Raw genomic sequence first — 14,873 nt, 5'->3', positions numbered from 1 at the left:
CAGAGGTAGCAAAGAAAAGAAAGCGAGAGAGTGATCGGACACGAGGCCGGTCACAAATCAATATCGGATGGGCTTACACTCGGTGGCGCGAGCTGCAAGAGGCAATGGGTTGCAAAACGTAAGGAAACCTAGCGGTTCTGCTCCTGGATTTGTAAGTCTTATTTGTAAAGTTTTTGTTACCGTCTTGTACTTTTTTAACGTATTTGTTATTAGTGTGTGTCATTGGTGCACCACCGGTTCACACTTTATAACCGTAAGGTAGCTGAGAGATAGTCTCGTCATAATTGTGTGTAGTGCTTGTAACTGAAGAGTAAAAAAACACAATAAACGCGTTCTGGTAAAAAGTAGCAGATTATTTAGTTCAGACCAGTAAACCACGTAAATGTTGAACAGTTCAGTAATTGAGTAGGCTAATGTTACTGTTATATATATACATGTACAAGCTATGCACTGTTTTTATAGCGAGTTGACTGTTATAATTTATATTACACAAAACACAAACCTGTTTGCGATTGTGTTAAGTGACTTCCGAAAAAAGAACAAAAGAAAAGTACTATACCTGTAGGTTACAAAACACATGCAGGCTATATGCTAACTTCTAACAATCAGCTGCTATCCCCGAGCTGCCAGGGAGAAATCTTTGTGACAGTTTTTACGACACTGTATACAGACAATTTGAACCACGTGGGGCAACAGTGAGCAGGTGTTGCTCGTTGTCGCTTTAATTGGTTCTGCCCCATTCTACATATCTGAGCTATTACACCCCTATACACCCCCACGCTGCTCAGAGGGGACCGTGCTTTTGCGGTGGCAGCCCCCAAATTATGGATTGCCCTGCCTCCTTATATTAGGCAAGCCTCTTTGCGGTGTATGTTTAAATCTCATTTTAAAACGTACCTTTTTTCCTTGGCCTTTGACACCTGATATTTGTGTAAAAAGTCTATATGTATGGGCTACGTGTGTTTTATTCTGGTTTAAGTAAATATGTATGAGCTATGTGTCTGTTTAATTATTCATGGTGTTTTTATGAATGATGGCTTTATAAATAAAGTTGAATGAATGAATGAGTACTGTCATGCGTGAACCAGTGGGCGGGGCTAGAGAAGTAGTCATTAATATTCTTCTTTGGAGGCAGTGTTCAACCTATCTATGTCATAGATGCTATGTATCTCTGGAAGATTGTACCCATACTTTTGATACATGTTCTTAATAAAACTCATTCTATACGTCTTTCTTTTACTCATTATCAGAACCTCTTGATGTTTCTTTAAAACCCTGCCCAATTATTGGTATTTTTGGAGTATGTCCTGTGATTGGAAGAGACAAGCTGATGTTATTGCTCTTGGTTTACTGGTAGCCAGAAGACAAATATTGTTACACTGGAAATCATCAACCCCTCCCCATCATAGCTCTTGGTTAATGCACCTACTTTAAATTTTGCGTCTGGAAAAAATGTAAACACTCAGCCACTCTGTGAACACATTCTACAAAACGTGGAACCCTGTTCTCTCCGTGAAGGCACTCTCTTCATTAGATATGTAAAACTTTATTACTTTCCTTTTTCAGTACATTTTCTTGCCCCTTTTTATTCATATTGTTTATGTATGTGTATACATACAGTATGTATATATTGAATTTGTATATGTTTATTTGTCCAATCCTCTCGTTCGGGTGAACCTGGAGGTAAGGATAAGGTATTTGCGTTCTTTAGATCTGAATATGTAATAATGCTATGAATGTTATAATAAAACTGCAGATTATAATGCCACCCGCCATATGTCTTCCCATATTGCCGTTAATCGGCATAATAATATTTATTTTTTAATATTCTTAAAAAATGCAAGACTTTGAATCTGTTTGAAAGCTGTGATTTAGAGCCTACCTGTCAGTACCTTGGTGAGCACGTGTCTGTGTTGTCTTTGTGGTTAGATCAGTTACGTGTGTAGATGCCAGTCAGCTGCGCTCATCGCTCCCTCGTTACCATCAGTGCTTTCACCTGGTGTCCTTTAATCTTCACCCTTATTTAATCACTACCACTCCGCACTCGTCAACTCTAGTTGATTCTGCACCCCATCCCATCCCATCCCATCCCTCTTGTCTTGTACAGTAACTTAGTCTTGTCGTGTTGTGTGGATTCCCTTTTCGTGGAACACTTTTTACCGCTCTTGTTTTGTCTTATGCTTTCCTCTTCCTTCTTTTGTAATTGCAAGACTGCAAAGAAGCCTGAACTTTATACTAATGCATTAAAGTTAGTTAGTAAAGTTAGTAATACGGATGGTGCATTAAATGCATTTTGTGCAACAGCTTCTGCCACAAATTACAGAGTCGGCTGTCTGTCAGTCAGTCAGACCATGTGTGGGTACCAAAATAATATGTGACAGAAAAGCTGGCATTGTTCCGTTTCTAATTTTATTATCAACTTTGTACCAGGGTTTTATTCCCCATATTCACCAGAGGAACGAAAAAAGTTTTTATTGAACAAAGACTGATTTCCATAGACTGCCTTCACACATTGAATGAAATGATTTTGAGCTGATGTAATGCAGCCCTTATTGTTGAGGTTCCCATGTTTAATGATAAACTATAGAGAAGTATTTCAGCCTATCTAAGCTAATAACTGTAGAAGAATGTCACCCTAGGTGAACGTGACCATACTCTTTTAGTGCATGGAAAAAGTTGAATCTAAAATTAAATTTTCCAACTTTTTAGGCAAAATATAGTTCAGGAGAATCACACCATGTCTTTTTGCACTTTCATATCATTCTCAGAATGTCATTGAAAGTACTAGATATCTTCTGGCAGATGTCTTGCTTAACTCTGACTCAAAATGTGACTGCTGTTCTCCAGAGACAGAGCCGAACAACACATTGTAGTGTCTATCAGCCTCTTTGCAAGAACTCAAAAAAGAAAAACACCCTCCAATGTCACCTGCACTCTGTAGCACTACTAGGCTGTCAGCCTCCTGTCCTACTAGAATAATCAGAGCTGAGAAAATGATGATAACACAAGAGGATGTTCATGCACTTGTTACATGATTTTCAGACTTTATTTATTCACCCGGGCCATTGTTATAGAAAGGATTTTTAGACAGAGTGAGGAAGAGCACACCAAATCTATACGCTTGTCAACTATCCTAAAGTTGTGCTTCGTTCATATGCTAACATATTATTAAGAAAAGTATTATTTGATTTCAAACTGGCTACATTGAATTACTACAATGAAATTATTTTAAAGAGCAAGGCCATGTAGGTTATTAGTGTAAAGGCAAAGTAAAGTAATGCCATTGACTACCGTAGTAGGACAATTTGCTTTATAAATGTCTTTGTTCTATTGAACACAAAAGAAGATATTTAGCTGAATGTAGGAAAAAGCAAATAGTTCTGGGGAACCTTTGACTTCAATTGTAATTTTCCTTACTTTGGTGGTCAATGGTGGCCAAGAACTGATTTGTTACAAGCGTCATTCTGAATATCTTTCTCTGTGTTCATCAGAACAAAGAAAATGATACAGATTTGGAACAACATATGGGTGAGTGAATGATGACAGAATTTTTATTTTTGGGTGAACTGAGCTTTGTTTATGAAATGACATGTGTTACACAGATGGTATACCTTTTGTTTTTCCCCTCACGGCATATATGTTTCACAGTAGTTCAAAAGCCACTTAACATATTTTGAGGAAAGGCGTTTAGCATTAATAAAGTTCTTTTCTCTCTGTCTGACCTTAAATTTGAGTCAAACACATCATTTGAAGGTCATAGCATTTTGTGCAGATTCACAGTAACAGTTCTTGAATGCCAATGATGAATAAAACCTCTCCTACACAGACTACATAGCTGTGATGAAGCAGGCAGCACATAAAACAGATTATGGTTATGTTTTTTAAAAAAGCCTTCTAAAACGTTAAGTATAATAATATCCAACTACATAGATCACAAATAGAAAAAGATCTAAATTAATCTTTGTTTATATCTGCTATTAGCCTAAAAAAATCCTCTCATATAGATCCTCAGTCTTAAATGTGATTGCCTGCAGCACTGATCTAAGCAACTCTTGGTTAGATTGAGGTGTCAACATCGTTGCATCATTAGATAGAATTTACATCCTTAGGTACCGTATACTCCAGAATGCAGAGAGCCGTGAAAGATTGAAGGTGTTGGGGCTGCATAGTAAATAATGAAACTGTTAATATTGTGTTTTATCATAGTGTCTCTTGAAGTGACAGTGACTCTTGAGCAACCAATTTTTATACTAAATTATTACCTGTAAGTGATACCCTTCAGATTAATGTACTCCAAGTACATGCCTCCAAGAAAGGCATCACATGCATGTTCTGCACCAGAGAGCGGCTCATTAATACAGAGTTTATGATCTATGTGTGCTGATGTCACATGAGATGGTAACAGAAACAGTGCTTTCCCAAGGGGAACTGTCTAAAGAGGAGCTGCATGCTGCCTATAAATTCATTTGATGTGTCCGCTTAGCATTCAGCTCTCCTTAGACAGCCATTGGCTTCTGTGCTTTAAATATGGGTCTTTCATCCAACACAGAACATTTTTTGTCTTCTGTCAATTAAGAGCTGTAATAATAAAATAATACATTTAAAATGTAATATGAATGTATATATACCACAGCATATACCACAGACATATTGGAGAATGTTCAGTCTTAAACCATTTGAGATTTAATCAAAGTCAACATCAATAGAAAAGTTTGACCATAGGCTTCGGAAAAGATAATTTCTCTTCAAGGATACAATGCAATCTTTACTGTAAAAGAATACTTTTTTGACAACATGTTAACCTTTCTTGCACAATGACATTTAAAAATTTTATAGTCTACTCAAGTATTTAATTTTTAATTTAAAAAAAAATCTCTCTGTGAATTGCATACTACACTCTTAAAAATAAAGGTGCTTAAAAGTTTCTTCACAGCATACCCATAGAAGAACCATTTTTGGTTCCACAAAGAACCATCTCTTTCTTACCTTTTCATAATCTGAAGAACCTTTTTTGCCACAAAGAACCGATAACAGAAAGGTTATTTATTGAACCATTTAGACAAAAAAGGTTATTCTATGGCATCAAAGAACCTTTTAAAGGACCTTTATTTTTAAGAGTGCAATTCAGGTTCCCTTTTGATACGGTTCACTTCACATTGGGTTGCAGACGCTATGAGAAAACTCCTGTTTTGTCCAATACTGAAGCCTATTGGTTAACATCTGTGAAAATCACAGACCAATGGTGTTCGAGCCTGCCATTTTGGAGAGCTACTAAGCCTGTTGAATCAAGCCTCTCTGCTTTCCGAAGATCTCCATCCAGAGTGTGTCTCCTGCCTGGGACGGACCCACTCCGAGACCGCTCTAACAGGTGCAAGCTTCCCCCACTGTGAGCGTCTTTCCCTCACTGTGCTTCGCGCCTGGATCGCCCACTTTAGTGATCCCACTCCCTGTTCTCCCCACCTATCCCTCTCGGAAAAAGCAGTGGAACCGTAAGCTTGAGCACAGGGGTGTAGATGAGCTTACGCCAGCCCAGCCCGGCCTGCCGTCTCTCCACCTCCATGCAGCAATCCTGTTCACTTCGCCCATGAGGACCTACACCTACCTACTTGTTCAGCGGTTCAGACGAGATGGAAGAAGTTATGTACCCTGTCTCAGAGTGTGCAGACTGGGCCACTTCGGACGAAGAAGCCCCCCTGCTGGCTGAGGAATCCAGCGACACCCGTCCTTGCTCTGACTCTGAGCTCGTCAGAATCCTCACCAGAGTGGATGCAGAGCTCAGCATCGATTGGTCCTCTCAAGTTGACCTGGCACACAGCCGTCTGGACAAGTGGTTGCTGCAGCCTAGGCACCGTCAACAGCCTCTCCGCCAGAGACCTACCCCCTCCTTCCAAGAGGTCTAGTAGGAGCCAGATCCTGGCATACTCCCCACTCGACTTGCGCTCACAGCTCTGTCACCCACATGCTCTCAACGTTTGACGGCACTGAACATCCTCTGCCAGCGGTTGGAAGGTGTGACCCAGCCACCAGTCCAAGACTTGTCATCTGACGTCTGCCTTGGAGGTGAACTCCAACGCCGCCGATGGGCTGCTTCTACCCTGCTTGCACTGCTCCAAGTCAAGTCAAGTCAAGTCAGCTTTATTTATATAGCGCTTTTTACAATTTTTTATTGTTACAAAGCAGCTGTACAAGAAAACATTGACTATAAGTAAAACATAAAAGGTTATGGAAGTCAAAACACAGGTCAAATATCAGACACACAATAAATTCCTATATGCACTACCAAATTCTAGCAGCCCCCCCGGCCAGGCAAAACAGTGCAAAACAGTATGCAAATGGTGGCGAGGAACCCAAAACTCCATTGGAGGAGAAAAAAAACCTCGGAGGGAAACCAGGCCTAACCAGGGGATTCCAGTTCCCCTCTGGCAAAAACTGCAGCCTCTGCACAAGCTCAACAGTGCTTGCACAACAAGGCAAAAAAAAAAAAATTAGATTTAAAATTATCATTAATAATCTAATAGTGGCTGAAGTTTTGTAGGGACGTCACTTCCTTCGTCCAGCATTTGTCGGGTCTAGGAATGGATTGCGCCCTGCCCGCTCCGCTCTTGTAACCTTGGAACAATGAGACAAGACTGGCTGAGAGTAGAGTACTGTTCTGCACTCTTTGATGCAACAAATGCATCAGTTGTTATTGGAAGTGTCCCTGGTTCCGGTTGATCTAACTAGTGCAGCCTAGATCTTTGAAATACATATATTATGATAATGTAGTGTATGCAAGATTAAAAAGATGCGTCTTTAGTCTAGATTTAAACTGACAGAGTGTGTCCGCCTCCCGGATATTGCAGGGAAGACTGTTCCAAAGTTTAGGCGCTAGATAAGAAAAGGATCTGCCGCCTGCACTTGATTTTGAAATTCTAGGTATTACCAACTGACCTGACGCCTGAGAGCGTAGTGCACGTGATGGACTATAATACGTAAGAAGTTCTCTCAAGTAGTGAGGAGCTAAACCATGCAAGGCTTTATAGGTAATAAGCAAGATTTTAAAATTTATGCGATGCTTTATAGGTAACCAGTGCAAGGTTGACAGAACCGGGCTAATATGCTCATACTTTTTTGTACGTGTAAGAACTCGAGCTGCCGCATTTTGGACCAGTTGGAGTAACAGTTTTTGTAATAGGCCTGCAGGGCAACCACCTAATAGTGCATTACAGTAATCTAGTCTTGATGTCATAAAGGCATGTATAAGCTTCTCCGCATCTGATGATGACAGCATATGACGTAATTTAGATATATTTTTAAGATGGAAAAACGCAATCTTACAGGTGTTGGCGACCTGGTTCTCAAATGACAGAGTACTATCGAATATAAAGCCAAGATTCTTAGCTGAAGATGAGGGTTTTATGGAACATCCATCAATAGTTAAGCAGTATTCTTGGTTATTATGTAGGGCGGTTTTCGGTCCGATAAGTAACACTTCAGTTTTGTCCGAGTTCAGTAATAAAAAATTGCTACTCATCCACTTTTTTATATCGACTATGCATTCCACTATTCGATGGAGTTGCTGTGTTTCGTGAGGCTTCGAGGAAATATAAAGTTGCGTATCATCAGCATAGCAGTGAAAGCTTATTCCGTGTCGCTTTATTATATCTCCTAGGGGTAACATGTATAATGCGAAGAGCATAGGCCCTAGTACTGAGCCCTGTGGTACACCGTACTGGACTTGCGATTTGCGTGATACCTCATTGTTTATTTTTACATATTGGAAACGGTCGCATAAATAAGATCTAAGCCATTTCAAAGCTATTTCCTTAATACCGACATCATTTTCGAGTCTATGTAGGAGCATGCTGTGGTCAATGGTGTCGAATGCAGCGCTAAGATCTAGCAGCACCAATAAGGAGATACAACCTCGGTCGGACGCCATAAGCAGATCATTTGTAACTCTAATCAGAGCAGTCTCTGTACTGTGATGTGCTCTAAATCCAGACTGGAAATCTTCATTAATCTCATTCCTTTGGAGGAAGGAGCATATTTGAATTGAGACTACTTTTTCCAGAACTTTAGATAAGAAAGGTAGATTCGAAATAGGTCTATAGTTAACTAGTTCTCCGGGGTCCAGATGGGGTTTTTTGACAAGGGGCCTTATAACAGCCACCTTATATGCTTTAGGCACATGTCCTAATGTCAGAGATGAGTTAATAATGCTAAGTAGCGGATCTATAATTTCTGGGAGCATCTCTTTCAGAAGATTTGTAGGTATAGGGTCTAGCATGCATGTAGTCGATTTAGATGATCTAATGATTTTCGATAGTTCATCGTGATCTATAGTAGAAAATAAACATAATTTCTCCTTAGGGGTGCTGTAGTTAGTCATATGTTCAGCGGGTTTCGCATCTGGTTGCATAGTTATAATTTTCTCTCGAATATCTTGGATTTTATTTGTGAAATAGTTCATAAAATCATCACTGCTATGCTGGTATACAAAATCAGAAGCCGCTGACGATTTATTTTTGGTTAATTTAGCCACTGTATCAAATAAAAACCTAGGGTTATTTTGGTTTTCTTCTATTAATGATGAAATGTAGGCGGATCGAGACGTTTTTAGGGCTTTCCTGTATTTTTTTTTTTTTTTGTACTATCCTTCCAGGCAGTACGAAATACCTCTAATTTAGTTTTCTTAAAGTTGCGCTCCATTTTTCGTGCCGCTTTCTTTAGAGCCTGAGTGTGTTCATTTTTCCACGGTGTCGGTCTGTCATTTTTAATCTTCTTTAAGCGCAAGGGAGCAACTATGTCTAGCGTTTCCGAGAAGGTGGCATTAATATTTTCAATGGTAAAGTCAAGATCATCAACGTTATTACTCATGCTAGAGATTTGAGACAATTCAGGCAAATTATCAAGAAACGCACCTTTTGTAGTCGAAGTTATTGTTCTACAATATTTGTAACTTGGAGTTTGATTTGCCACCATTGGGTATTGAAGCAAGCATGATACCAGATAATGATCTGAGATGTCTTCGCTCTGCTGAAGGATTTTAACATCGACCACGTTTATACCGTAAGACAAAATTAATTCTAAAGTATGATTACGAAGGTGAGTAGGTCCTGACACATGTTGACTAACGCCCATGGAGTTAAGAGTGTCTTTAAAAGCCATTCCTAAAGCATCTGTATCATTATCTACATGAATGTTAAAGTCCCCAGCAACAAGGACTCTGTCTGCAGCCAGTACTAGTTCTGATAAGAACCCACCAAATTCTTTAATAAAATCTGTGTGGTGCCCTGGAGGCCTATATACAATAGCCAGAATAAATTTTAAAGATGTTTTGTCCTTAGTATTAGGTATTGATGCATCAAGTACCATGACTTCAAAAGAATTGTATTTAGGATTAGACTTCTGAGAAATGCTAAAAGAGTTACGGTAAAGTGCAGCAACACCTCCCCCTCTGCCTTTTAGGCGAGGCTCGTGTTTATAATAATAATCTTGGGGGACAGACTCATTTAACGCAATATAATCATCTGGCTTTAGCCATGTTTCTGTGAGACAGAGCATGTCTATTTTATGATCTGTTATCATATCATTAACAAAAAGTGCTTTATTAGAGAGAGATCTAATATTTAGCAATCCGAGTCGTAACAGTTGATTATCTGTATTATGTTTATGTTTAGTTAGTTGAACGTTAACTAAATTACCTTTGAGAGGTTTACGCTTTATTTTATGTTTACTAATCCGGGGGACAGACACAGTCTCTATTTTATGATGTTTGGGAGAAAGTATTATCGCATGTTGTGTATTATGTGTGTTCTGCAACGTGAGACGGCAAGCAGACCGTTGGTTAAGCCATTCTGTCTGCTCCCTGACCTGGGCCCCAGTATGTCAAGTTTTAGCATTAAGACTATGTGCCATATTTCTAGACAGGAGAAAAGCTCCAGCCCAGGAGGGGTGTAGACCATCACTTTTCAACAGGTCAGGTCTGCCCTCAAAACTCTTCCAGTTATTTATAAAAACAATATCATTCTGCAGGCACCACTCAGACAACCAGCCATTTAGTGATGATACTCTGCTATGTATCTCATCACCACGATAAGTGGGGAGGGGGCCAGAGAATATTACAGTTTCTGACATCGTGCTTGCGAGCTCACACACCTCTTTAATATTATCTTTTGTGATCTCCGATTGACGGAGTCGAAACATCATTTGTGCCGACATGAATAACAATCTTACTGAATTTACGATTAGCCTTAGCCAGCACATTTAAATTTGACTTGATGTCAGGCGCTCTGGCTCCCGGTAAACATTTGACTATGGTGGCTGGTGCCTCTATGTTAACGTTCCGAACAATAGAATCACCGATAACTAGGGCACTTTCAGCAGGTTTCTCAGTCGGTGCGTCGCTGAGCGGGGCAAACCTGTTCGAGACTGTAGTCGGAACGTTTGAGTGATGTTTTGACCTGCGACTACACCGTCTCACAGTCACAAAGTTTCCCAGCTGCGGGGGTTGTTCAACCGGAACCGAACTGTGCGCGCTAATATTGCTCGCATCCAAAGTGTTTTCTAAGCTCCTTACATTCTTACTATCCTCAGATAAAGATTGGATGCGAGACTCTAATACTGTGATCTTCTCTGTCAGCCTAGCTATTTCCCTGCATTTATTGCATGTAAAGCCCTCGCCGCTGACAGAGAAGGCTAAGCTAAACATTTGACATGAGGTGCAAGTGACAATAATAAGAGAAGAAGCCATAACTCACCGGGTTTGAAGAGTATTTCCAACTTACCAAGGTTGCTTGATGAATCTTAGTATATACGCTTTAGAGAGAAACCGTTAACACACAAGACAGCTAGAAGGCGAGATGATATTTAGCAGTGTAAACAGAAAGCCCGCTAGCACGCTTGTGCTATGCTAACGGCGCTGAGTGTTTTGGTTTAAGATTTTCAAGTAAATAACCAGGAGAGGTTATTGAGATATCAGGATAAGTTAGCAACGACAGTGATAATTAACAATGTATGCTATGAATAAAATACACTAATATGAAAGAAGTGCAAGTTAAGTGATACAACAACCTGATTCCGTGTTGTATTAGAGGGGGCTCCAAGTCTACCCGGCGAAGCTTCTCTGCGACATGGACGAAACGGGTCCCGACCCGGCGTTATTCTGCGAGCTGCCCAGTGCAACAGATTTGGCTCTGCGGGCTACGAAGGTCCAAGCAATCAGCCAGGCCATGGCCAGTCTGGTTGTGTTGGGATGTCACGCATGGCTGAATTTGACAGTCATCAAGGATGCTGATCTCCCGTCTCTCCGGCTGGTCTGTTCGGCTCCGCAGTTGACGGCTTCACTCGGTGCTTCATCCCAGGCACAGAAGTGATCGCAGGCAATTATCCACTTTCTCCCTAAGAGAGCGTGCCCTTCTGCTGACACTGGCGGCTTTGCAACTGGAGTCGACACCTCGCTACTGTGCAGCATGCCGTCTCCATGAATCCTTATCAGATGAAGGAAGGCGACTCCGAAAACACTCGCTGTCTAACTTCATGTCTGACGTTCCATTACTGACATTTCTGATTGGATCATAGATGTGATAAAAAAATGCTACTTGCTTCAGTTCGCTCACAGGCCTCCACGGTTTAGGGCCACATTACACTCTTCGGTCTCCGACGATCATATGCAGATCCTCAGAGCTGAAGTGCAAGCGCTGCCATAGAAAATGTTCCCACGGATCACAGCGAATCAGGGTTTTACAGCCGCTATTTCCTAGTCCTGAAGAAAGACGGCAGCCTGATTCCCATTCTAGATTTACGTGTTTTGAATCGCACGCTTATGAAATGGTCATTCAAAATGCCCACCGCCAAAAGCTGAATTTGTCTCTGTGGATCTGAAAGATGCTTATTTTCACATCCTGATCTCCCTGACACAGACACTTCTATGAAACAGACGTTAACCAATAGGCTTCAGTTTTGGATAAAACAGGAGTTTTCCCATAGCATTTGCAAGGCAATGCTTGTTACGTAAGTAACCTTATCATTATATTGACACTGTCAGGGTGTTGTAAGGGAAGAACCCAAGCGCAGGCAGCAGTGCATACACGGAAGACATTAATAATAAAATAAAGCCCACGATGGGGTAAAACAGTAACAAAACTAAAATACAAACAAGAACAAAAGACTTCCCGCAACGGGGCAAAACGAGAACACAGGATACAAGACTTACTTCTCAATGATGAGAACAAATGATGATGATGATTAAATAGTCCAAGGCAAGGCAAGGGGCTATATCAGGCAATACAAAAAGACAACAAGACAAGAATGCATACAAAACAATTCAGCACAGGACAGCAAACACAAGGGCAATATATAGGGAGACTAACAAGGATAATTATCAAGGCAGGTGTGGGTACTGAAACACTAAAGGGAAGCTAATGAGAGAACGAGAGGGGCGGGGCCAAAGACGAGACCGGAGAGGACGCACATTATGTCGCACACAAAACATGGGGTACTGTCAAGATCCTGCCCTAAGACTAGAAAAACCTGACACCCAGTGGCAGAACCCTGACAGACACAGTGCATCCGTTCTTATTTCAGAGAGCTTTACATTGATATTATGACAAAATAAGGGGGTTATGATACGTGACAGGGAATCAGAAAGAATGTCAGAGGCTGTCGGTTATTCTGTCAGCCCTCTTTCATTTTTAATCGGGGAATGTGACAAACCTCTGACAGAGATTTTCACCTCAGATGCGACATTTTTGCAGTGCTGTTGGAACGACTTCATAAGATTACACAAATTCCAATGTGTGATTGTGCAAAATGTGTTTGGTTAATATGTTAATGTTTATTAAACAGTTTGAGTACTTCACAACCAGAAAAAATTTACTAGCTGGAAAGACATTCTCGAATATGTGATAAAACACTTGACTCAAGATCTAACACCAGAGAAGGCTCTTATGGGTCACGCACAGATGGTTTGAAAAGCAACAACCTCACATCGGACATATAATTCAGAATGAACAAGGCAATGAAGAAACTTCTCCATTCCTCTGTCAGGGGTCGTCTAATGATGAGTAAGGGGAACGTGAATTCTATGTTTTGCCAGAGCCGTGCGAAAACATTTAATTTATATGCTACGCTTCCTCCAGGCAGATGTGACAGGTTGATTTATTCCGTTAGAGGCAGAGACTCGTTTGATTGTTTGTGTTGTATGGCTGAGTGCAGGAATCATTGCTCAATCCTGCATCACTATCTTCTCAGTCAATGACTCTTTTTTTACTTCTCCAACAGTGAAGTGTTTTCTCCACTCTCCAGTTCAAAAGGTCCCCTTTTAGCATGAAACACAGATGTTTTGGTTCAGTTATTGTGTTCAGTTTACAGTGAGTAAACATTCCCATTGCTGTAAAATCTGATATTTAGAATTTTGAGAGGTTTTACCAGAAAGTTCTAAGCAGACCCGGAAGAAGTTTAAGCAAATCAGTTTTGGAGTAAATGGAATCAAAGGATGCAAACAAATTATTCAGATCAAAATTGGTTCAGGGGTCATTAATTGTGCGTACATGTCCGGATGTATTTTTAAATACTGTGTCACCATCAATATAAAGTGATTTTTTCACCATCATACCATTTAATCTGGGAATTTTTTTCACATGTTTCTTTTTGTAAACAGAATTAATTTAATAGTTTTGCCTTTAGTTAGATTAGAAAATGAAAATTTGTTTTTGTTCTGATATAATTTATTTTATGTGTGTCCAACAAGTAATTGTCAACTAAAATACCTGCTAGGAAAACACTTCTCGAAAAGGAATGCATTGTTCTAATCTCACATGCATAGTGTGATGTCACAGAAGCATATATTAATGATAGACTAGGAGGTTTGTTCTCTTTCGTTTTCCACATATTGGTAGAAAACCTGTGTTAAATGAGGATTATTTTACTGTCAACAGTTTTACACAAATTTTATGTGTGTATGTTTATGAAAATTAGACCAACACCCAATCTAATGTTTGTGCCACAGTTGCTTAACCAAAAAGTACTTTTTGTATGTTTCTGTAATGATTAATCCATTAGTATGGGTAATCTTGCAGCAGTCTTTCTAATGCTAAAATATAATTATATTTTTTATTGATCAATTAACTGTTTTAGGCAACAAAATAATAAAGCACTTTATTTTTTATTTAGATACCCAATGCAGTTTTTACTTCCAGTCCTTAATAGAAAATATATCTTAATCTAAAAATTATTCTATGCCCCGCTGCCCACCTTTCCAAGCACACTAATACAAATCAAATTGCTCACCCGCCTGCATATAAACCAAGTGTAGCTAAGATCTGCTCTCTTCCACCACTTACTGTATAACATCTACATGAGGTGCACTCTTGCATAGGAAATTACTTTGGAAAAATCCGGCAGGGGGATTATTGAATCAAGCCAGAACCGTTCCGTAAAAAAGAACTGGAATTATTTACAGCCATCTATCCTTGCTTCCCGTGAAATCGGCCAGCTGTTCTGAGCTATTTTTACAGGGACCGCAGCTGCAGAAGGCTACAGAAGTCACCACAGTGAGTCTCCTGGCCACGGTGGGAAATTTAAGAGTCTATTTGTTATCGTAAGCACTACTACTGCACCTGATCCGAAGCTGAAGCACTATAAAGGACAAAGCTACATATGGGACTCGGGACCCAATGTTCTAATCAAGAACCTTACAATCATTAACCTACATTCCCCTAATGGCCTATAATTATATAGAGTGCATTATCAGCAAGGGACATTTTAGATTTTCACAAAGGGAGCTCCTACCATAAGCCTTACTCCACAAAGGCCCCATGCAGAAAAACATCAAACAAATTTACAGCGGAACACACAGACGTGAAAAACAGAATATTGAGGATAAGAGGATA

The 14,873-nt window shown here is 40.1% G+C and overlaps 1 protein-coding gene across 4 annotated transcripts in view; it reads left to right on the top strand.

Annotated features, from left to right (window-relative positions):
• Nucleotides 1-14,873, top strand: part of tspan18a (tetraspanin 18a) — a 54,075-nt gene that overhangs the window by 32,272 nt on the left and 6,930 nt on the right. The gene's annotated exons all lie outside the window — the stretch shown is intronic.

This window comes from Barbatula barbatula, assembly GCF_947034865.1.
Source record: "Barbatula barbatula genome assembly, chromosome: 1".
In the NCBI taxonomy this organism is placed as follows: domain Eukaryota; kingdom Metazoa; phylum Chordata; class Actinopteri; order Cypriniformes; family Nemacheilidae; genus Barbatula; species Barbatula barbatula.
This window is presented reverse-complemented; position numbering and strand designations above follow the sequence as displayed.